At 38.1% G+C, this 23,828-nt stretch overlaps 1 long non-coding RNA gene and 1 pseudogene across 2 annotated transcripts; one reads left to right on the forward strand and one right to left on the reverse strand.

Moving 5' to 3' along the window:
* LOC106822636 (zinc finger protein 665-like) overlaps window positions 1–23,828 on the reverse strand; it is a 39,191-nt pseudogene that overhangs the window by 10,911 nt on the left and 4,452 nt on the right.
* Window positions 72–5,158, forward strand: LOC123281159 (uncharacterized). 2 transcript variants are annotated; one of them, XR_011498719.1, is made up of 5 exons: window positions 72–295; window positions 1,455–1,562; window positions 1,725–1,855; window positions 2,601–2,738; window positions 3,492–5,158. It is a non-coding gene; the product is annotated as an uncharacterized lncRNA (long non-coding RNA). The 2 variants fall into 2 exon arrangements; XR_011498718.1 differs by lacking the exon at window positions 1,725–1,855 and having other exon boundaries at window positions 91–295.

Genomic DNA, 23,828 nt, shown 5'->3' on the forward strand with positions numbered 1-23,828 from the left:
GGCCGGCGGCGCGGGGCGGGCACGGTGCCCGGGTGGGGACCCGGCGGCTTAGGGGCGGGGCCGGGTGTCTGGCCTTTTTGTCCGCCCCTCGGGTTTCTGTGGGTGTTTGTCCTGCCGCCCAACCACTTTCTCCTTTTGAGTTCCTTTGAATCTGTCCGGTGTCCCTGGAAGCCAGGCTGGCTACAGAATTAGACATATGTGGGCCAGTTACCCTGGGAGCGGCGATATTTCCTTGTAACAAATTGAAGATGAATTACGTGCAAGCTTTTTGACAGCGGAGAGAGACGCCTGTCGTGTGAGCGCGGCTCTGAAGCGCTGGGACCTGTCGGGGGCGGGGGGGGGCAGGGGGTTGTGGGAGGCGGTGGGATCCGGAAGGTCTGAGACCCCGGACAATTACAGCTGCTTCTTTAAGCAAAAGTCAGAGTTGTCTGTGTGGGTGACAGAAACGAGAATGTGACATAAAATGCACAACTGTGCCTGCGCGGAATGTGCAATTTTATACTAACTACACCAGAACGGAATTTCTCTTCCTGGTCCCCTTGCACGTGGGAGGCAGATGCAACCCTGGGCTGGGTTCCAGGGATTTTGTGGGGCCAGGCCCTGGGCTATGGGGATGCAAGGCTGACACGTTGCTTTAAAAGAACAAAATTTTGTTCTTGTATGGATAGAAATTCATTTTTCTTTGTTTAAATTTAAATTGTTATACTAATCCACACCTCTACAGAGGAATTAATAATCCAAATACATTTGAGAGCTACTGGATAGCATCCTGGATTTCCTAAAGTCATTAATTACTAAATGTAATTGAAATTTTAATTTTGTAAATTTTTCTTCTCAGTTATTTGAAACATTTTTAACTTGAAAATTAAATTAGATAGATCAGGTATTTTAACCTCTTTTTTGTTCTGAATGTTTTATCCATGTGCAGATAATTAGGCTTGTAAAAGGGGGACTCTTTGGGAGGTATTTGGCTTTGCTTTTAACTAATGAAATATCAATTTTGAGATATTTCCAGAGACACGTGATAAGGATGTGTATCCCTTTAGTGAACAATAAATCCAAAAGTATTACTAGCTTTCCACTTTTGCAATAGCATTATTTACATCATTAATAATTTTTAATTTGAAATATGCGAGTTAATAGCTCCTTTTCTGTTCCCTGTGGAAATTCTGAGGGTGGTGCTGGCTGGATTTTGGATCAACCGGATCACATCTGTACATGTTCCAGAAATTACTCAAAGGTTATTTTCAATAAACAGCACTCTTCCATTTGCCCCAGAACTAACACCAGTTTCTCAAACTTTTAAGGATTTTTTTCCTCTATTATTTTACTGAGGTTTTATTTGTTTTAAGTACTTAAATACTTGGACTGAAATGGATTGAAACTTTGGAAGATAAATTTCTCTTGGGGAAGAAAACAGAAGCGTCCCTTCCCCTGTCCGTCTCTCTCTGCAGACTCCCTGTGCTGAGCTCACTTCCCTGAGCTCTGGTCACTCCATGCAGATGACTTGCAAGCAGCGGATCTCCAAGGAGCCAGGACTGTGCACCATTTGGGGTCAAGAGGTGCTGATATCTGAACTCCCCATCTAGCTTTTCTTCAGCCACCTTGCCTTACATGGGGGCCCCTAACCCACATTTTTAATTAAATATTCTCCTCTTGTGTTTACATATAACATGTGCTTGGTAATTTTCCTGACCAACTGAAGTGATTTCTCTTGGGCCCAGACAGGAAACTGATTGACTGGAGGCTCCCATGCTCCCCAAGAGAAGCTGAGCCCATAAGATGCTGTCTGAGTAAACCAAGGTCTAGTCGCCAGCTCAGTGGCTCTCCTTTTCCTGGCTGGGAATTATTTCTGGTAAGAGGTGGGGGTGAAAAATGTGAGACTGCATTTTAGTCTAAATCCCCCTTAATATATACATATATATATGTAAAAAATATATATGTATGTTTTTCTTTTTGGTGAGGAAGATTGTCCCTGAGCTAACATCTATGCCAATTTTCCTCTCTTGTATGTGGGACACCACCACAGCCTGGCTTGATAAGAGGTGTGTAGGTCCATGCCTGGGATGTGAAACCAGAAACCCTGGGCCGCCAAAGCAGAGCATTCGAACTTAACCACTTTGCCACTGGGCCAGCCCCCCTCTACTTATATTTTTATTAATATTGTGATAATTTAAAAAGGGAAGCTGCATTTCAGATGGAATCAGGAGGCCAGAAGGGGAAGCTCTCTTGCAGTACCAACTAAAGTCAGTAAAAGGAAAGATAGTCAATTACAGACCACAACAGACGTCATAAACAGGAAAGAATCATTAATTACAGGAAGAAATATACATTGTAACCCAAAGAAAATTGACTACCCCAGCAACTGGGCCCTTGAGAAACCATGACAGCCCTCATCTCTTGCTTTGCTCCAAGGGACTTTCAACTCTACTCCCTTCTTTTTTTATTTCCTCCTTTTTCTCTATAAAATAATATTCCTCTCTCATTTGTTGAATTTACCTGTGGATCGCCACAGCCTGCACTTTCTCAATTGCAATTCTTTGGTGACTCCTGAACAAACTTATTTTGCTGGTAAAGTAACTGGCTGTTTCATTTTTAAGGTTCGTATATAAGGTATCTGAAGTGGGATCAGAGGGAGGCAACCCCCAAGAGTTGGCAGCCTCTGGAATCTAGCGGGGTACCCAGCTCAAGCCCCTCGTGCTCACTGCTTCCATGAGTCACTGCCTACTTTCTGTTTGGTGAGTCTTCTCTTGTTTGAGCTCTGCTCCCTCTGGGCTCTGAACTTTCTAACTTTATTTGGGGTCAGGAGAGGCTTTGTCCTCTCCAGAAAGGTACTTTGTCCTCCAGGTTGAAAGCTCTGTCCTTGGGTTCCGAAAGTTATCCTTGGTTGGTCCTCAGTTGTTTTCTGAAGGTAACTCAGTTCCTTTTGGGGCTCAGCCTTGCTGGAAATCAGGAGTTTTATTTGGTCTTCACATTCCTTTTGGAATCAGGGCTGGGAATCCAGCTACATTTTTCTTTTCAGATTCCTTCAAGGATCAAGGGCTAGGATTCTAGTAACTTTCTGGGGTTTTCAGAGGAGATTTCAGAAATGGGATCCCAGTCATCTAAACGTTCTGAGGGAAACCCTCCTTCAGGGACCCTGGCTTTTGAGCACGTCAGGCCCCCTACTTGTGCACTTTTAACTAAGTAGGCCAAACTGACCAAGAGTAGTCTGAAATTACAGTGGTCATCAAAGGGAACTTTAGATCTGCCTAAACTTATTTTCCTTAAAACCAAATTGGAAGATCACAGCTCTAAAATGAAGCAAAGTGAATGGTATGTTTATTTTAATTGGGACCTTAAGGCCTCCAAATGTGCACAAAATTCTAAAACTGCCTCGCTACAAGGCACCATATTTAAATTACCAAAAACCACTAAAAAGCTGAGGGAAGACAAAATGGCTTCTAAAGGCAATCTTTCCCTTCTCCTGTTTTTTTTTGTCTTATGCTCAGGACCCACCTCTGGTGCCATCTTGCTTCTTCACCACCTCTAGTGTTGAAACTTTGTCCATCTGAGCAAGTAACCTTAACTTTGTTCATCTTCCAGAAAGGCAGTTTGGGTCCAACTATTCCTTGGCTGTTTGTATCTGAGACATGGCTGAAATTTTTAAAACAAATGCTGTAAGATCTCTATGTCTATGTATATGTTGTATATGTATGTGTATATATATGATATTTTTCTATCTCTGGATGGTAAGATTGATTTGTGAGAGACCTCTATTTAATTGGCTTGAAATTAACTGCTTATAAATTAATTATTCCTAAACCTCAGAAATACAATGGAAATTAACCCACGTTTTAAGTTTATATGATCTAGGATTTTTAGTACATAAAAGTTAGCTTAAGGTTGTTGGCTTAATTGAAACAGGCATGCCTTTGGAGTTACCAGTGTTGAATATAATGCAGACAATGCAACTTTCATTCCATGTGGGTTTACTAAGCTCATGTTGTCTCTATCAGCAAAAAAGGAACTTAAGATGCTGGTTGCCTATTTAATATCAAATCAAAGCATGATTTTTAAAAGCAAGTTAAGTTAAATAAGTGAAAATGAGATCAAAGTTTATACTAAGGTAAACTAAATTATGTATGGTCATTGAATATCTAAATCATTTCCAAAGATGAACATTAATTACTGACCATAGGTTTATCTACTTTTGTCTTCCTATTGCAGAGAAACTAAAGCTATTTGAGTCTATTAATGAACATGTTTTATACTATGCTGAGAAATTTACAATGAGGAAAGGCATACGTTTCTAGAAATTTATAAAGCTATTTATAATTTGGCCAAGCCGCAAAACCCCAATATAGTTCATAACTGCTTACTTCTTAGGTTTTCACTACAAATTAAGGATTCTAAGGGTTAAGAATTCTAAGCAATATATGAAATAATCAGAGAAACATCTCTGGGCGCAAGGGAAGTAGGGTATTTTGATAAAAGAAGGTATAAGGATTGGAAATGCATTTTGTTGAGGGAAAAGAAAGTAATTTTGTCCTAAAGAATTTTCAGAATGGGAAAGAGGAAAACATAGGACAAAATCTAAATGAACAAAAGTGTAGGTGGTTTGTTGGAAGGAATCTTGGGAAAGGAATTTTTTTTGGTGAGGATGATTGACCCTAACCTAACATCTGTTGCCAGTCTTCCTCTTTGTGCTTGAGGAGCTGAAATCTGTGCTATCGTCCTCTATTATGTATGTAGGTCGCTGCCACAGCATGGCTGACAAGTGGTGTAGGTCTGTGCCTAGGATCTGAACCCGTGAACCCAGGCTGCCAAAGCGGAGATCAACCAACTTAACCACTACCCATGGGGCCAGCCCTGGGAAAGGAATTTTAAGATGTGGTAAAGCTGGCTAACATTAAAATAAATTTATTAAAAGGAGTTTTAATACCTAAGTAAGCTGATGCAAAATTAAAAATTGGCTTTCTTTTCTGTTGAAAAGACAAGCTTTCCTTAGGCTATTGGTCTGTTTTTTTAAATTGTGAAACCTGCTTTACCTGTAAGTAATATGTGAAGTAAAGAAATTTTGTGTTTTATCAAAATAATTTCCTGTGCTGTTTCTGTCAGGTCTTTAATTACTTAAGAGAACTGAGTCTTAGTATTAAAGGATTTAAGTTTTGCTCACAACCATGTAATTTTTTGTATTTGTCTTTGAAACCTCTTATTTTTACTTTGGTCAAATAGACACTTAACTATTATTTCATAATGATGTGTGATCCTATTGGGTCAAGTGTCCAAACCATTTGATATTTTTAATAAGATTCCCCCAATATTCAAATTCTAAATGAAGTCTTCAACTGGATGTAACTTTGGGATTTTCCAGAGGGCATCTGAGAGAGCTCAAAAGATTTGTTCCTTTTTCTTAGAAAAAGAGAGCTATTACACTAATTAGCCTTATTTGGTGTATTAAATTACATGAGAAGCATGGCTGAATAAGCAATAATAAACCTTTTTAAGTTATATGGGAGATTGTTACTAAAAAGTACTCTAGAAATTGTACAAAATTCCTCAGCATCTAGTATGTCCTAATGTTATTACCTGTAATTCTAGTTACTATCTAAAATGTGTGTCACAAAAATACCCACATTTCCTAGTCAATTACATTCACGCATTGCCTTTTTAAAAGCCTTTCATCAGTTACAGACAGTCCTTTTTCTACTCTGATGCTTGTACAAATATGTTTCATTTTCAAAAAGACTTATGAAAAAGATTTTGACAACAATACTGGAATACAGGTTTTAATAACTTTAATATCCTAACATTGAACTGGGTGGAAATTTCGGAACTCAAGTAGAGGACTGATTACTTTGATGTTTTCTTTTCTAGATGTAAAGGACCCCTTTTCTTCTCTCCTTAAAGCTGTCTGTAATGGGAATTTGATAAAGAGTATCTTTGCAACAAGGGTTGAAACATTTATCTTTTTCTCTCCACCTAATCCTTCCAGAACTTGAAAACCCTTAAGTTTTCTTTTCATGACAATATATGTATTTGCATCAGTCAAGGTCTGCTCTCCTCATAGGAAGACACAATTGGAAACATTGACTACATTAGCAAGGCTTTGACTAGAACATCATATTCAAGAAAGATGTACAGAGACTCAGAAATGACCAGTTTTAAGGAACTGCTTGGAAAAATCAGCCTGGTACCTTGCTTACGAGGTTTTAGCAAAGCAATCTTAAAAAAGGGCTTATATGATGAATCACTATTCTTGCTGCACTTATGTCAATAATCTGGCCAAGTTTACTAGGAACAAATTAGTTTTACTATGACTGTCTTTAGTAAAAATGGGGATAATTGTAGCGAGAGAGATTATGTTTTCACCTTTGTTAACATTAAATTCTAGTACTATTAATCATCTTTAATGTTTTGTTATATACCTGTAAGCTAGACTGGATCCTAAACTCTAGTTTCCTTAAATGTCTGGCTATGATATTCCAAACTAACGTTTCCCGTTTTTACTGCCCTTGAAATATCCTTGGAAGGGACTATACTAGGCCGTCTCAGTACCCAGATAGCAGTGCAACTTTAGAGACTCATGTCTTGGATACACATCTCACAGGTAAAGAAGGCTCCACCTGACATCTTGTCCCGTACAAACGCTGGGGACCTCCAAGTCAAATTGACTAGGAAGAGAGGCAGCTGACATCTGAGTCAGACAGCGTTCCCAAGGTGTCTGGCCCAGGCCTGTGTGCTTTTCTTTCACTGCTATCTCTCACTTTGTTTCCTCCCTCCCTTCCATGAAAGGATAACACTCCTGTCCATATTCTCAAACCCCTGCAAAATGAGGAAACCTCTCTGATAACTGGATTTGCCGTCAGAAACCTTGGTCCCTTCAGGACAATAAGGACCCTTTAGTTCACGCTCTAAGAAATTTCACTGGAATTACAGATGGTATTATATGTTTAAATTGTTCTGCATGCCCATTTTCTAAAGTCAGGGTACCAATCCCACCTAATTTCGTTTCTTGCTTTAAATTAACCTAAAGTTGGGAGGGAAGGACAAGATTTTATGAATATTTGTATTATGAGTTCGTAGGATGGCCAATGTAAATCAGATCATTTATACATTGTTGGTATACCCATATAGTTTGGCACCCTCTCATATGTAACAACACAATGTCTGAGCCTTGGTTACATGGTGGTAATGCCTCTCTGCTGGTGAATGATTCTGTAGATACTGTTACTTATGCTGAAGCCTTATGTATACCCCCTGGTTACACTTTCATATGTGGAGACTCCCACAATAGACTTTATCCTTGGGCATCTAATTGCTTGACAACTGGAGAGTACAAGGACAGTGTGCCCTTGCCATATTCACCACCCTGTTCTCCCTGCATAACCATCAGAAGCCTCTCATTAAGCAATTGCACTAAGTTCATATAATTGCGTGAAATGAGAACTTCCAGGAGGTGTGCACGATTCTGAGTTTGCCTTTGTGGGAAAAGCTTTCTTCCCACGGATTGGAGTGAGTGCCAGGGAACAATCAGGAAGCTCTCTGTAACACTAGAAGAGTTGGCCGATTCCACACCTAAAGTAGTTGTGACCCCAAAACAGTCACTTAAGTCACTGGCCAGGGTAATTTAGATAACCATATAGCTCTTGATCACCTGCTTGCTGAGTGGGGAACGGTCTGTGTGGGAACAAACCCATCCTGTTGCACATGGATAAACAGCTCTGGAGAAGTAGAGAGCAAGCACATCGGCTGCAACAAATTTCACCCAATAACCCTGTCTTTTGATTTATACCGCTTGCTCCCATCAAGTCTGGGCTCCTGCTTTAAAACTATCATACAAACTGAACTTGTAGTCTTAATTCTGCCTTGCATACTTGTTGTGAAACTCTGAACTTACTGCCTGTCAATCCTTTGTAAAAATGATGTACCTAAGGTGATGTTAGCTCAACAATTTTAAATGGTTTTTGATTTTCACAACCACAGACAACTATAGACTGAATAAGAGGTACCTGGGAGTTCTCTCTCTTGACCTTTCTTGTTACTCAGGTGTGGCCTAAATGGTTTCTAATTACTCTGCACTTCCCCTCCAACATGGTACATGATAACCAGGAATGGTCCTTCCTGGCCTCAGTGAACAAAACCACTATGTCCAGACAACCAGACTCTTGATTGTCCATGCTTTTGGTGAAAGATCTTGATCAAAAGGGGAAATGTGAAATTTAATAAAGTGAAACTTCATTTAAAATACAATCATGTGAGGCCAACTCAGTGGCCTAGTGGTTAAGTTCACATGCCCTGCTGCAGTGGCCCAGGGTTCACAGGTTTGGATCCCAGGCATGGACCTAGCACTGCTCATCAAGCTATGCTGTGGCAGCATCCTATATAAAATAGAGGAAGATTGGCACAGATCTTAGCTCAGGGTGAAGCTTTCCCTGCAAAAGGAAAAGAGGCAGATTTTACGTTTTATCAAAATTAATTTCCTGTGTTGTTTTGATCAGGTCTTTACCTATAATAGCAAAGATTTTTCCTCACAGCTTTTAAAATTTCTGTATTTTCCTGAAAGTCTTTAATTGTCACCATGGTTAAATGGATAAGTAGGCCTTGTTTCACAGTGACCTATGATCCTATTTGACCAAGTTTTCTAAAACACTGATGTTTTTGACAAACTTCCCCAAATTCAAATTCAAAATTAAGTCTCTCTTTTGACCTGAAAGCAACTTTGAGAATTTCCAGCCAGCCTCTAGAACTCCTCAAAGAACTTGTTCTCTCCTCATAAAAAGGGAAATATTAAGCTAATCAGGCTTATTTGGTATGTTAAACCGCATTGGAAGCATTGTTAAACAGGTGCTGCTAAGCCCCCTTTATAGGATCTTTACATACATATATGTTATTAATGTAAATATTTTTAAAATCATATAAAGTTTTAAAATTTTCAATACCTCTTGGTATAATGTTATCACTTGCAATTCTACTTATCTTAAAATTTTACATGTCACAGAAATAATCAAATCATTATAAGAAGTCTTTTGTTATATACAGATAGCTGTTTTACTCTGATGCTTTTGCAAACATCTTTTATCTTCAGAAAGATTCAGGAAACATTCTAGATAGAGGTTCCTGAAGAACTTTCAGATCATAAACCTGAACTGGGTACAAAATTATAGAATGCTAAGAAACGAATGGCTTAAAAAAAAAAAAAAAGCTCACTACAAAAGATCAAGAAAGAATATTAATTACACAGGACCACATGAACCAAAGTTTTGCTTTTCAAGATTTAAAAAAATCTTTTCTCTTGAGCTGTAATGATTTGGTAAGATGTACCTTCATGAATAAGGATGAAACATTTACTTTTTCTCCCTACCTGATTCCTCCATAATTCAGAAACTCTCAGTATTATTTTCACTTACATAAAAACCAGACCAAATTTTTAATATAAGTGAATTAGTTTTACTGTATTTATCTTTGTAAAAAAAATGAAAGTAATTGCAGAGAGAAAAATTATAACTTTGTAGATATTGGATTCTAGTCCTGTTAATTCTCTTTGAGGTTTTGTTGTATACCTAGAGACTGGACTCTCCTAGCCTAAGGTATTGCCTTTGGTCTCACTGACCACTTGCAGTGCCCTCTTTGGAAAACATGAACTGACCCCTCGTGGGATGATCACCAACAGATCAATGTCTGTTGGTATACAAGCTTCTGCTGATCCCTTATTGTCTTATGCTAGTATGACCAGCTACTCTAAGACTCTAAAGTCTTATGCCTGAACCTATCATCAACAGATTAAAGAACCTTTCCCAGACTCCAATTTAAAGGGCCCCACTGATCACAGCCTAGAGCCCGTGACTGGGTATCTGGAAACATCATTAGAGGAAGACAGCCATGGAGCCCTATCAGAAAGGGCCTTCTCAACTCCTTCAGATGACTGGAAAGCCAGTCTGCCTTCAGACACCACAGGAAAGCTGGCTCACAAAAACAACTTCCAGGAAGAGAAGTAGCCGACATCTGTTGTAGACAGCTGTCCCAAGCCCTGGACCAGGCCTGTATTTCCACTTCCACAACTACTTAATATTACCAGTCACATTTTTCAAATGTTATTTAAGATATTTCTGATACTGTGTTTGTTTTTCCAATCCACATCTGAACGGGACTCAGATAGCAATGTCCTTTTACAGTGGGCTCATTCCTTTGCTACACACAAAAATCAACCTACCTGTTGGATATGTGGGCAACTCCCTCTTTCTAGTTCATCTGGGTTACCTTGGTAGATTATTCCCCTTCAGGGCAGACTGGAAAGCTCTGAAACAATTTATTGTGATGGAAAGATCTAGTTCAAGCATTCACAGCACATCTGACCTTCTAATTTTGACCCCGACACCTGGCCAATAGCCCATCCTATTAATGATACAGTGCATAACTACTTTTTTTCTCTTGCCAAAACCACCCAGTTATCTCAACAATTTTCAATTACAGCAAAGAAACTAGATACTATGAACAGAACCATGACAGGTTTCACTCAGATCTTGGATGGATATATTTGGCTGACTCCTAGCTATGGAACTTTAGACATACTGGCACCTTTATGCTGGGAACAAGGAAATCATTCTAGACAAAGTCAACCTAACTGCACTCGAGACATGGGATGGATATCCTGAGTCATGCAAAAATACCATTAGACTTAAACAAGGTGACTGGTTTGGGACAGACTTGTCTCTACAACCAAGCATTTACTGAGTGACCAAAAAAAGACTTCAGTGGTGATGTGAACAAACCTTTGGCGCTGGCTTCCACCTGGCTGGCTAGGGCATCGCACGCTGCTTTCTTTTGGATGCAAGGAAGGACTCACCCTAAATTAACAACTGTCACTAATCTCCCTTTCCTCAAACCCAGATGGACTCATGCAATTTTTCACTGGTATGATCACCGGGGTGCTATATTCCTTCTATAGGATTAGAGGATGTCATATCACATATAGAAGCCCTGACTAAGCTCACTCAACAGGCCCTTAATGATAGTCAAACTGAATTATCATTACTGAATACTAAAATGTCTTTAACGAGTAAAGCCTTCCTCTAAAATAGAATGGCCCTCGATATTATAACTGCATCACAGGCTGGTACATGTGCAATCATGCAAACTCAATGCTGTGTTTTTATACCTGAGGAGTATCCCAATGTGTCATCTCTGCTAAATCTCATGAAAAAGCAAGTAAATGACCTTAGCGATCCTACCCCTAGTCTAAATGATATATTTAGTTGTCTTTCTATGGGCATCAGCACACTTCTGTGATCCACATTTTATCTCCTAATTCTGTTATTCCTTTGAATCCAGGTATTAATCATATTTAAACTAATCATTGTTGTCTTTACTCAGTGTTGTAAAACCAGCATTCAGGCTACAGTGATGGTCTCGTGATGACGAGAGCCAATACACTTGATTCCCCAACTTCAAGGTCTCTTCAAGACGATCTCATCAATGTATAGGCACATCTTATTGAATTTGGCTCTCCCTCATCTTGTCTGCCTTGCTGCTCAAATGTGGCCCTGCCTAACGATAAGTAAGAGATTACATGTAGAACCTCATTCCTATTTCCCCATTCCATGCTTTCCAGATCTTTTTAGTTGATTACCCTCAAGTCTGGGTTAACTTGTAAGATTGGATTTCTAGGGCCTTGTGTTATCATTGGTTTTAGAAGTAAGCATCTGGTTCTTCTTTAAAATAATTCCAGCTTGCTTCCACACATGCCTCTGGGAAACACCAACCCGAATCATGATGACTCAACATTTTCCAACCATAAATGTAACCATCACCAGAACCTCCAAGAACTTCCACTCTGAGACCTCAATTGACCTATGACAGGTACCTGGATGGATCCCTAACCTGCATGACCCAAGTTACTCAATTCAATAACTGAGTCCCACTAAGCCCACGAGTCCCTCTGTGGAACTAGATGGACCCGAGGTAGGCAGAGGCCACTTCAGCACCGAAATGGGACAAACACCAAACTGATCATCAGCGCTGCCTGTGGCAGATTTTGAACAAAAGGGAGAATTATGGAATTAGAATTTTTAAAAAAGAGGACCCTGAAAAGAGAAAGACAAAATGAACTCTCCGTGGCTAACTGGGACCTAAAAAAAACAGTCAAATGGCCCTGCAAAGTGCAGTCACGCAGTCTCTTCTCAGAAAAACTACAACTCATACCTGAAACAGCATTCCTTCCTGGCAGATGGCCAGAAGGCTGATATAACTGATCTTAGAACACCAGTATCTATAGGGGAACTGATGAATCAGAGGACTTTGAAAATAATCCCTGTGGTCTATGGTTTTTGCCTTTATAAACTCTGGCTTCTGATACCCTCTCTGGAGCGAGCTCCCAGTTTATTCCAGAAGCTGCATCTCCCTGGTTTGCAAACTGTATGAGCAATAAAGATTCCCTAACTACATTCTCATGTTCCAGATATTTTTTGTTGACAATGCTATTGCACATTTAATAGGCTACTGTAAAGTGTAAACATACCTTTTATATACACTGGGAAACCAAAAACTTTGTGACTCATTTATTGCAATATTCCTTTATTGCAGTCATCTGGAACCGAAGCTATGGTATCTCTGAAGTTTGCCTGTATATGAAATTTCTAGTTTATCTATCAAAAAACAATCCCCATTATACATTCATTCTTAAGAAATTCATGAACATTAATCTTTTGAAATTAACTCCGAGTGCTCCAAGTACAAAAAATAGTATTATTTTTATCTTTATTTCTGAAATTTTCTTTGATTTCCTATTTTTCATATGCTAGCTGTATTTCTTTGTTTCTATTATGTAATGGTGCAAGCCATGGATCTTATTTCAGCACAAAAAAATGGCATTAAAAGTATAAACATATGGTGTATATTTATGACTGGGGAGGCAGGTCTTAGGGGCAGGAGAGTCTGAAATTGCACTGCTATGATATTTTCACTATAGTCACAGAAATAGTCTGGGAGACATGATGGAGTGCACACCTCATAGGCAAATTATGAATATATATTTCCAAAGCTGTAAACTGTTTTAATCCAACAGGGAAAGAAAGAGTTATAGACGCCATTCAACCTAGAAAGCATAATGATGTATCTATCATTAGTGTTCCTTATGAAGCACCCCAATGAGGTGGGATATGCTCGGGTTAAGGGAAGGCACATGATTCATTCAGGGTTACCAAAAAACATTTACACTTTACTTATTTAGACATGAGAAGTATAATATATGCTAAATAAAGGGGTATAAAAATACAATTTCAGTGGCCAAATTGCATCTTTCAGAAGCACACTCTACTCTGGTTCTTTTGATCAAACTGTCCTCTATAATCCTGTCTCTTCAGTTTCCAAAAATAAGACTAATTTCCCTAATCTATGATATACAACACCTATTACCTCTCAACAGAGAGGGATACCATCATTCCCCCTCCATTTTTTGTACCACATATGCCATCCCCAGTAACCATCATTCTAGTCACACGAAAATGTCATTCTCTAACGTTCTGGCCTACTCTTTTTCATGATCATCTGGTAGAGCGATCCTTTCCTATAACAATTGTCAAAGGCCCATAGTCCTAACAACAAATCTACACAAGGGGCTGTGACCACAGACAGCATGATAATTTAAATATTTTACATCTATTCTCTGCCACTCCCTGTGCTCTCAAATTTATACCACACTGTACTTTAAAATTAGTGTCCTAGTTTTTCCAGGTTACATGGATATGAATAAACTCCACCTAATGAAGCAAGTCCTTTCATCGTACCAATCCCTTCCCTGAGACCATCATGATAGGATGACAAATGAAAAGCAAATAATGAAGGTATAACATCAACAGGTTTCAAACTTCAGGTTGTAAGTCATCAATAATAATGTAGCCTTTTCATGAAACCTCAAATAACTGAACAAAAATATTTTATAAACTGAAGATAGACCTTTCCACAGATTTCGTTGACACACATCATCTTGAGTTAGAAAGAATTTTAACTTTTAATCTCTGTGGAATTTAACATCTGAGGTTTCTGAATCTTCAAAACTAAAGGACTTACTTCTCTCTAGTATGAATTTTATTTTATTCCATTAAGAGAATTGGTTAAACAATTTATTACCTTCATTACATTTCAAATGTGTTATAATATGTCCCTCCAGTATGAATTCTTTGGCATATTATGAGGTCATTGCTTAAAGGCATTGACACATTTGTATGGTTTCCACCTTATATGAATACTTTCATGACCACAAAGTTGTACGTTTTTGATAAAGCTGGTAACACTCATTACATTTATAAGATTTCTCTCTAGTAAGAATTCTCTTACGTTCCACAAGGCTTAAATTTTGGATATGCCTTACCATACATTACACTTATGTGGTTTCTTTCAAAGATGTATATTCTGAGATCAAGTGAGGTGTGGGCCCTGGTTACCAGCTTCGACACACACATTATTATTATATGGTTTCTCTCCACAATGGAGTGTCTGATGTTGAGTAAGGCTTGAACACTTGCATAAGTTTTGTGCCAATCATTATATTTGTAAGCTTTTTTGCTATTATGATCCTCTGAGATTCCTCAAAGCTTGAGCTTTTGAATAAAAGGACTGACACACATAGTAGGTTTGTAATGTCCCTTTTCAGTATGTATTTTCTGATACCTAGTCACACTTGGAAATTGGGTAAAAGTCTGCCACACTCATTACATTTGTAAGATTTCTCTCCAGTATGGATTCTCTGATGTTTCATAAGGCTTGAAAAGTGGGTAAAAGATTTGCCACATTCATACACTTGTATGGTCTCTCTCCGGTATGGATTCTCTTATGCTGAGTAATGCCTGAAATCTCAGCAAAGGCTTTGCTGCATCCACTACTATTATAAGGTTTCTCTCCGGTGTGAATTCTCTGATGAATTGCAATGTTTTGCTTTTGACCACAAACCTAGCCAGGTTCATTATATTTGTAAAGTTTCTGTCCAGTATGGATTTTCTTATGTCGAGTAAGATGTGAACTCTGCATAAAAGTTTTGCCACACTCAGTACATTTGAAAGGTTTCTCTCCAGTATGGATTCTCTTATGCTGAGTAAGTCTTGAACGCTCAGCAAACACTTTGCCACATTCATTACATTTGTAAGGTTTCTCTCCAGTATGAATTCTCTGATGAATTGCAAGGTTTGACTTTTGATTACAGACTTTGCCACACTCATTACATTTGTAAGGTTTCTCTCCAGTATGGATTTTCTTATGTCGAGTAAGATGTGAACCCTGCATAAAAGTTTTGCCACACTCATTACATTTGAAAGGTTTCTCTCCAGTATGGATTTTTTTATGTCGAGTAACGTATGAAACATCCATAAAGGCTTTACCACACTCATTACATTTGTAAGGTTTCTCTCCAGTATGGATTTTCTGATGTATTGTAAGGCTTTCAAATCGGTTAAAAGATTTTCCACACTCATTACATTTGTAAGGTTTCTCTCCAGTATGGATTTTCTGATGTCTTTTAAGGCACACAAAATGGGTAAAAGATTTGCCACACTCATTACATTTGTAAGGTTTCTCTCCTGTATGAATTCTCTGATGACTTTCAAGGCTTGACTTTTGACTAAAGACCTTGCCACACTTACTACATTTGCAAGGTTTCTCTTCAGTATGGATTCTCTTATGTTGAGTAAGACCTGAATGTCTAGCAAAGGCTTTGCTGCATTCACTACATTTGTAAGGTTTCTCTCCATTATGGATTCTTTTATGTTGAGTAAGCCTTGAGCGTTTAGCAAAGGACTTGCTGCATTCACTACATTTGTAAGGTTTTTCTCCAGTATGGATTCTTTTATGTTGAGCAAGCATTGAGTGTCTAGCAAAGGCTTTGCTGCATTCATTACATTTGTAAGGTTTCTCTCCAGTATGGATTCTCTTATGTTGAGTAAGGCTTGAATGTCTAGCAAAGGCTTTCTTGCATTCATTACATTTGTAAGGTTTTTCTCCAGTATGGATTCTTTTATGTTGAGTAAGCTTTGAGTGTTCAGCAAAGGCTTTGCTGCATTCACTACATTTGTAAGGTTTCTCTCCAGTATGGATTCTCTTATGCTGAGTAAGGCTTGAACATCTAGCAAAGGCTTTGCTGCATTCATTACATTTGTAAGGTTTCTCTCCAGTATGGACTCTTTTATGTTGAGTAAGCCTTGAGTGTTTAGCAAAGGCCTTGCTACAGTCATTACATTTGTAAGGTTTCTCGCCAGTATCCATTCTCTGATGACTTGCAAGGTTTGAATTCTGATGAAAGATTTTGCCACCCACATCACAATTATATGGTTTCTCTCTTGTATGGATTTTCTGATGTCTACTAAGGTTCAAGCACTTATTAAAAGCTTTGCCACACTCATTACATTTGTAAGGTCTCTGTGCAGAATGAATTCTCTCATGTTTTGAGAGGTATGAGCTTTTCCTAAAAGCCTTCCTGAACTTATTACATTTGTAAGATTTTTCTCTAGTGTGTGTTCTCCCATATTGTGCAGGTAACAAAAGATATTTAAAAACCTTCCTATGTTTATTACAAATGTTTCTGACACTAGGAGGAATTTTTTGAAGTGGCAAAACTGAGGAACCACGATTGACAGACTTCTCAACTTGATTGCATTTATAAATTTTCTCCTCAGTTTGCAATCTCTGCAGTTCCATCTGGTGTGCCTGCAAACTTAATCCAGTTCTATTTTCCAAACACTTTATATACTCATTTCCAGCATCACTTACAATATTTCTTAGTTTTAACAAATTGCCTATAAATGGCTCACCATGCATGCAATATTGGTATGTATTATCTCGTACAGACACACTCTGCTTTTGAAGAAAATTAGTTGTAGATTTATTACATTCATCTGTTCTATGAATGAACTGTCCATTATGGATTAAAGGCACTCCTTTGTGATTTCTTACATCATATCCCCACACACTCCCAAACTCATGCATATTTTCCAAGAATTCTTTGAGGTCAAAATCCTTGATGCCATGGCTTTCATTTCTTTCCAATATCAGTAGATGATAGAATTCTCGTTCATTAATGTCCTCTCTTTGTGATAATCCTTTTATTGCAAATCCAGCAGAAAGGTTTCCTACTAAAAAGAGTTGGAAGATAAATGGTTTATATTGAATTAGGTAATTATACAAAAAATAATCCTTATAATGAACATAGTTATGAAATTTCTGATGCAGTCTTCAAATATCATTGTAATATACAGATTTCTAAATTTTTAGTTTTATAACTTTTCCATATTAATATTTTTCTCCCACCTTTGATAATCAATTTTCAAAACACACCATATACTATATTTTCTGCCCATATAACTGGATAAGTAAATGATACTCCATAGTTAGGGAGCTGATCTACCTACTGGCTAGTATATAACCATAGGCATAAAACGATAATGGAGATTTGAGATTGTTTTCTGTAATTCTTAATCTTTATAATAAGGTGTGTTGACATGATGTGAAAAAAGATACTGAAAGAAAAAATGTATAAAACAATAAATAGAACATTTTCTAACCCATGATAAATTACCAGCTAGGTTAATAACTAACCACAATTACATAAAATAATAGTCTCTGAAATTCTAAAGAATTCTTCCTAAGGTACTAAGCAAAGAATTTATATTCAAAATGGAGCACACAAAAGTAAAAAGGAACAATATGTTGAGAATCAGTAAATATGAAATATTGGTTTCAGATAAACACATATTATTATAAAGATTAAAAATTAGGGAAGCCTGTCAGATATCTCAATTATGATTTCATGCCTGCAGTTATATAATAGCTAGTATATAGACCAACTCTGTAACTATGGAGTATCATTCAATTATGCAGTTAGAGGTTCAAAAAATGTAGACAGTATATAGGACATAGTTTGAAAATTTAATATCTAAGATGAGAGAAAATAATACAGAAAAAAATTATGAAAACAAAGTGTACAAGATATAACGCAGCGCATGTGGCATGGGGAGGCATAGGTCCTATGGAAACTGGGGTGCCTAGGTGATCAAAATTAATATACAGAAAGGCACCAGTGTCATTCATTTAGATCAATAAAAGATCTAAGGAAATGCTAGGACCAGGATTTAGAACAGCAAGAGTGAAGGGCAGGGTGTAATGGGCAATGTGTGAGCAGTGCTTGTGCTTGCAACCTATGGGAATATGACTATGCTACAGCAGTTAAAATTCTAATCTCTGAAAAAGAGAGGAACTCCTTCAGCAAGAGGCGTAATACTCATTCTGTAGGAACTATTCCATGAGATGAGGCAAACAAGAGAAGAGATTAAAAACGGAGACAGTGTGGTGTTATGGGAAGAATGTAAATTTATATCTTTTCCAATATTTGCTCTGAAAGTGATCAAAGTGAATATGCCATAAATTCCATTTTTAGGCATATACTCAAGAGAGTCACATATAAATTCCAGAAGACATGTACAAGAACATTCTTAGTAAGACCCAAAGGGAAAAACCTGGAAATGACCACCAAGAGAAGAATGGATGAATTCACTCTCTACAAACTCATATGGATGCAATAAAACCCGCTCAAGGGTCCAGCAATAGAGGGTGACCACGGCTTTTGGATGATCTCTGACAGGGGGCACAGAGCTTGCACGGTGGGAACAAAGTTAGCAGGAGGTTATTATCAAGGTTTCAACTCTTGGGGCATGTGATTATATTTGGTAAAACATAACTTATGAACTATATTATACAGATTTAAAAATAGAAATTTATCAGTTTTGACACATTGAGTTTGTTAGTCCAAGTGTCCTTATTTGTTATACAAAAATAAGAGTCTCTTTTGCTTTAATATTTTAACTATTTGAAGTCATTTCTTTGGATCTCTTTATATTACAATCCCAAAGTTATAAGACATAGCATGTGAGAAGTGCGCTTACTATATGTATTACTAGGTATATACTAATTATCATTATGAATTTATAGAAATTAATACACACTTATCTAAAAGTAATGAATTCTGACTTCACAAACATCAGAAAGCAGTACCCTTTAAGGGTGTAACTAAATGAGCTAGAGCACAGAATGGCTGGTAAGGAAAAAGGATGTTAGTAGCAGCATTTAAGTGTAGAAATAATTTTTGGCAGTACCATGGTGATCCACGACAGAGGTCTATGTGCAGAGATGTGGTGAGCAACATAACTATCCAATAATACTCAGAACCACAGGACAGCAATGGGATGTGTGTCAACAAGTACCAGGTGATTTTTACAGAATTCAGGTGAAAGGGAGGACAGGGAACAAAACAGGTTTCATGGGTGAACTGAAATACATAATTTGAAGAACTTAAATTGTCTGGGCAACACGAGTCTCAGAAGCAGTAGTAAGGAGGGAACCACGGAGTGTAAAAGGTGCCTAAATTGTCTATTAAATAAAATGGGATATTTAAATATTAGGTTAGTATACCAAGATGTGCATGACGAATCTAGACAGAATAATTATTAGAATAAATTATTCGTTGCAAAAAAAAAGTCAGTGAAATTAACATCAAATCCAAGTATTTTTTAGAAAAGTACATACATATGGAAAAACTACAGTATCTTATATAAAAAAATATGGAAAAACCACTTGAATGATATTTCTGTAGGTAAGAAACTTCATTTACTTTCCAACATACTGAACATTCTCAGTTTCAACAATTCAATAGATTTAATTGAGGAAAGCATGTAAAAACAATGAGATACCACTACATGTTATGAGAATAAACCAAACCTAGAACACTGACAACACCAAATACTGGCAAGGATGTGGAGAAAGAACTCTCATTCATTGCTGGTGGGAATGCAAAATATTATAGCAACAATGGAAGACAGCTTATAGTTTCTTAAAAAACTGAAGGTATTCTAACAACACGATGTAGCAATCATACACTTTGGTATTTACCCAAATGAGCTGAAAACTTATTTCCAATAAAAACTTGCATATGAATGCTTATAGCAGCTTTATCTGTAACTGCCATTAACTTGGAAGCAACCAAGATGTCCTTCAGAAGGTGAATGGAGAAATAAACTGAGGTACATCCAGATAATGGAAGTATCCATCACTAAAAAGAAACGAGCTATTAAGGCATGAAAGACATGGAGGAAACTGAAATGCATATAACTAAGTGAAAGAAGAAAATCCTAAAGGTCTATAGACTGTTTGATTCCAACTATAGAACATTCTGGAAAAGGCATATGGAGACAGTAAAGAGATCTGTGGTTGCAGGGGTTAAGAGGGAGGGAGAGATGAACAGGCACAGAACAGAGATTTTCGGGCAATGACATTAGTCTGTAAGATACTATTGTGGTACATATGTGTCGTTATACAATGGCCAAACCCATAGAATGTACAACACAAAGAGTGAACACTAAGGTAAAGATGGACTTTGGGTGATGATGATGTGTCAGTGTAGGTTCATGAATGGTGACAAATATAGCACACTGGTGTGGGATTTTGATAATGGGGAGGGTCTGCTTATGTGGGGGTAGGAAATGCATGGGAAATCTCTGTACCTTTTGTTCTATTTTGCTGTGAAACAAACTGCTCAAAAAACTTGTCTATCAAAAAACATGTCTCAACACTACTAAGCACTAAGTAATATGAAACAGAAGTAAAAATAATAACTAACACTATTTTCAAAAAATCCTAGAGGTTCTACAGGTCTTGGAGAAACTAATATTGAGTTATAGCCACTCAAGAAAGAAATCATATAAAGTATATAAAACAAAACTCATTCCATGACCCCACAACCCCAAATTGCAGATATAAAATAAAGAACACTAAAAATATCATCAAAAATATTGAACTGATTAAATAAATAGAAAACAAGGTCATTTATAACATTGAAACTTGCAAGATGAAAGTTATCAGTAACTTAAAGAAAACAAATTACAGTAGACTTAAAATGTAGGCATCATTCCACTTTATAAACTCCCTCAACAAGACGTGTCAAAGCACTTGTTGAAGGTGAATGAAGAAAAGCACACACACGGGATAAACAATGTGACAGGAACAGTAGTTTAGTCAACAGTCTCACAGAAATTAGGTTGTGAACTTGGACAGTGTTCTCCTTAGGTTAAGTTCATGCACCTTTTATTTATTGCTGGCTCAAAGGAGATAGATGATTGTACGAGTCTGAACAATACTGTCATACTGCCCCTAGGGAGACACTATTAAACTCCTCAAAAAACAGGAAACTGGAAACATTTGTCAGGCTCTCCTAATACTTTCTACCTCAGTGTCCTGGGACATGCTATCCACTACCCAGTGGCTTCAAGAGGCACTTCCGTACGTAGGAGGATGATGTTCTAATATTAATCAATGTTCTACTTCCAGAATGTCTGTTACCCAGTAAACATCCTCCATGGGAGAGTCCACCAGAAGTTTTCATCACCTAAAGATGAGTTATCTCAACAGAAAGTGAGGATGAAACTTCAGACCCTTGGAGCGTGTTGTTTCAAAAGCAAGTTTCAGAGACAAAATCTTAGGAAAATAAGATATCAGGGAGACCAGGTATTTCTACGTTCCCTGAAAGAGAGAGCAGAAAGAAGGATAAAATATAAGGTATGGGAGAAAAATAAGAGAGTCAGATTCTGCTTAGTTCTTAAGAAGGGCCTATGTGCTGTGCCTACAGGCTGTGGGGCAGAGGCCTGAAAGACTGAGATAGAGTCCCATGTAGCAGTGGGGACCAGAGAGAGGGTCCAAGTGTCCAGTCTTTATATTACTGCTCAGTAACAATCTCAAATCTTAAAATCTATTTAACAATCTCCAATCATATTCTGCTTTGCACATATGTGGCAAAAAGAAAACTGAAGAGATGGCTGAGGGGCCTGAAAAGGCAGACAGGGCTTGACAAAGCCCGGGGAGTTTCATGGAAACCCAGAGACAATGGAAGAGCAGCTATTTTGTTTGTCTATCTCCTGAGAAGTTCTCCCACGGGCGTGAAACGTGAGTGGAAACTGAATTGGTCCTGGGGTCAGGACTACAGAGGCCTCAGCTCTGATCCATATGGATGGAGAACCAAGAGAGATCCGGGGAAAGAAGGCTCCTTAGAGACAGCCATCTTGCTTTCCCTCAACCCAAAGGACCAAAGTGGTGAGAAGAGCCAGATAACAGCACATCGTATGTCATGATACAGCTTTTGCCTGCCTCTGCGTGGGCTGGAGCATCACGGGATGGTGCAAGTTTAAACAGTTACACACTTCAATAACACTGCTAAGTGTGTAAAAGTGGTTGGTGGGGGGAAATTGAGAGCTCACAAGAAATAAACTTTTATTTTCCCACAGATCTCTCCCCATTGAGGAGAGTTTCCCAAACAATATTTAATCAAGGCAGCTTGCTCTGAGCCCATCTATCTGAGCTCTTACTTGTGCTCACATCTCCACACGTTCCCATCTGTCTGCGTTTGTTCTTATTTTCCCCTCACTCTCCATAGTCCAGGGCTGTTTCCCTTACTCGAAAATGGAGATAATATTCTACTGAAGAGAGATTTCAACTTACAAAGAAAAATGGAACAGGATATGCTATGCTTTTCCAGAACACATTCCCAGCTCTTTGTTCAGCTGAGAGGACATTATAGGTGGGTCTAGAAAAGTATTTCAAAAATCACTCAGTTGACTGCCTCCTTCTGAATGCTAAGGGGTTAAGTATGCAGGCACCCAGCTCTCTCCCAAGAACTACTGAATCAAAAGCACAAGAGTAAAGCCACAGAATCAGATATTTAAAAAAATTTGCCATAAGGTTCTCTGATTATTAATGTTCTGCAACCACCATTAAACAAGCACAAAATGCACAGAACTTCTGAAGAAAGGGGGACTTAAGAATCCATATGCCACATTATGAAACCTTTCCTTTCTGAGTCAAAGCAGCTTCAATCACTCTCTTAAGAACAGGAATTTGAAACTCAGACAAGCAAGTCTGGGGCTCCCAAGAGACTCACAAGGGAAAACGCAAGGATGTACAACAGTAGTTACCAATTTCGGGAGGGAAGCTCTCCTCACCCAGGGAGAGCAGGTTCCTGCAGTTCTCCAGCATCACGTCCCTGTACAAGGCCCTCTGAGCGGGGTCCAGGCTTTCCCACTCCTCCTGAGAGAATTCGATGGCCACGTCCCTGAACGTCAACTGTCCCTGAAAGGAAAGCACATTTCACCATGTGGACAGGGAGAGGGCTCTTATTCTGACACAAAATGAGAGAAGCAGAGATGTGTAAGGACTGACTTGCCTGCAGTGAGTGTTTTCACTGAATCATGTAAGATAATTCTGAACAAGTTATGTGTCTCTAATTTTCTTTTAACTGAGGTGAAATTCACATAACATAAAGTTACCCATTTTAAGTACAATTCAGTGGCATTTAATACATTAATAATGTTGTGCAAACATCACCTCTATCTAGTTCGAAAACATCTTTATCATCCCAAAGGAAATCTATTACCCATTAAGCAGTTGCTTCCCATTCCCCTCTCCCCAGTCCCTGGGAATCACTAATGTGCTTTCTGTCTCTCTGGATTTACCTATTTTAGATATTTTCCTATCAATGGAATGTTATGAAATGGGTGACCTTTTGTGTGTGGCTTCTTTCACTTAGAATATTTTTGGTTCATCCATGGTGTAATATCTATCAGGACTACATTCCTTTCCTATGGCTGAATAATTTCATTGTATGACTATACCACATTTAGTTTATTCTCTCATCCTTTCATGGACATTTGAGTTGTCACCACCTTTGGCTAATGCTGACAATGCTGTTATGAACAGGTGTTTGAATATCTGTTTTCAATTCTTTTGGTTATATACCTAGGAGTGGAATTTCTGGGTACATGGTT

Source organism: Equus asinus, chromosome 26 (genome assembly GCF_041296235.1).
Source record: "Equus asinus isolate D_3611 breed Donkey chromosome 26, EquAss-T2T_v2, whole genome shotgun sequence".
Taxonomy (NCBI): domain Eukaryota; kingdom Metazoa; phylum Chordata; class Mammalia; order Perissodactyla; family Equidae; genus Equus; species Equus asinus.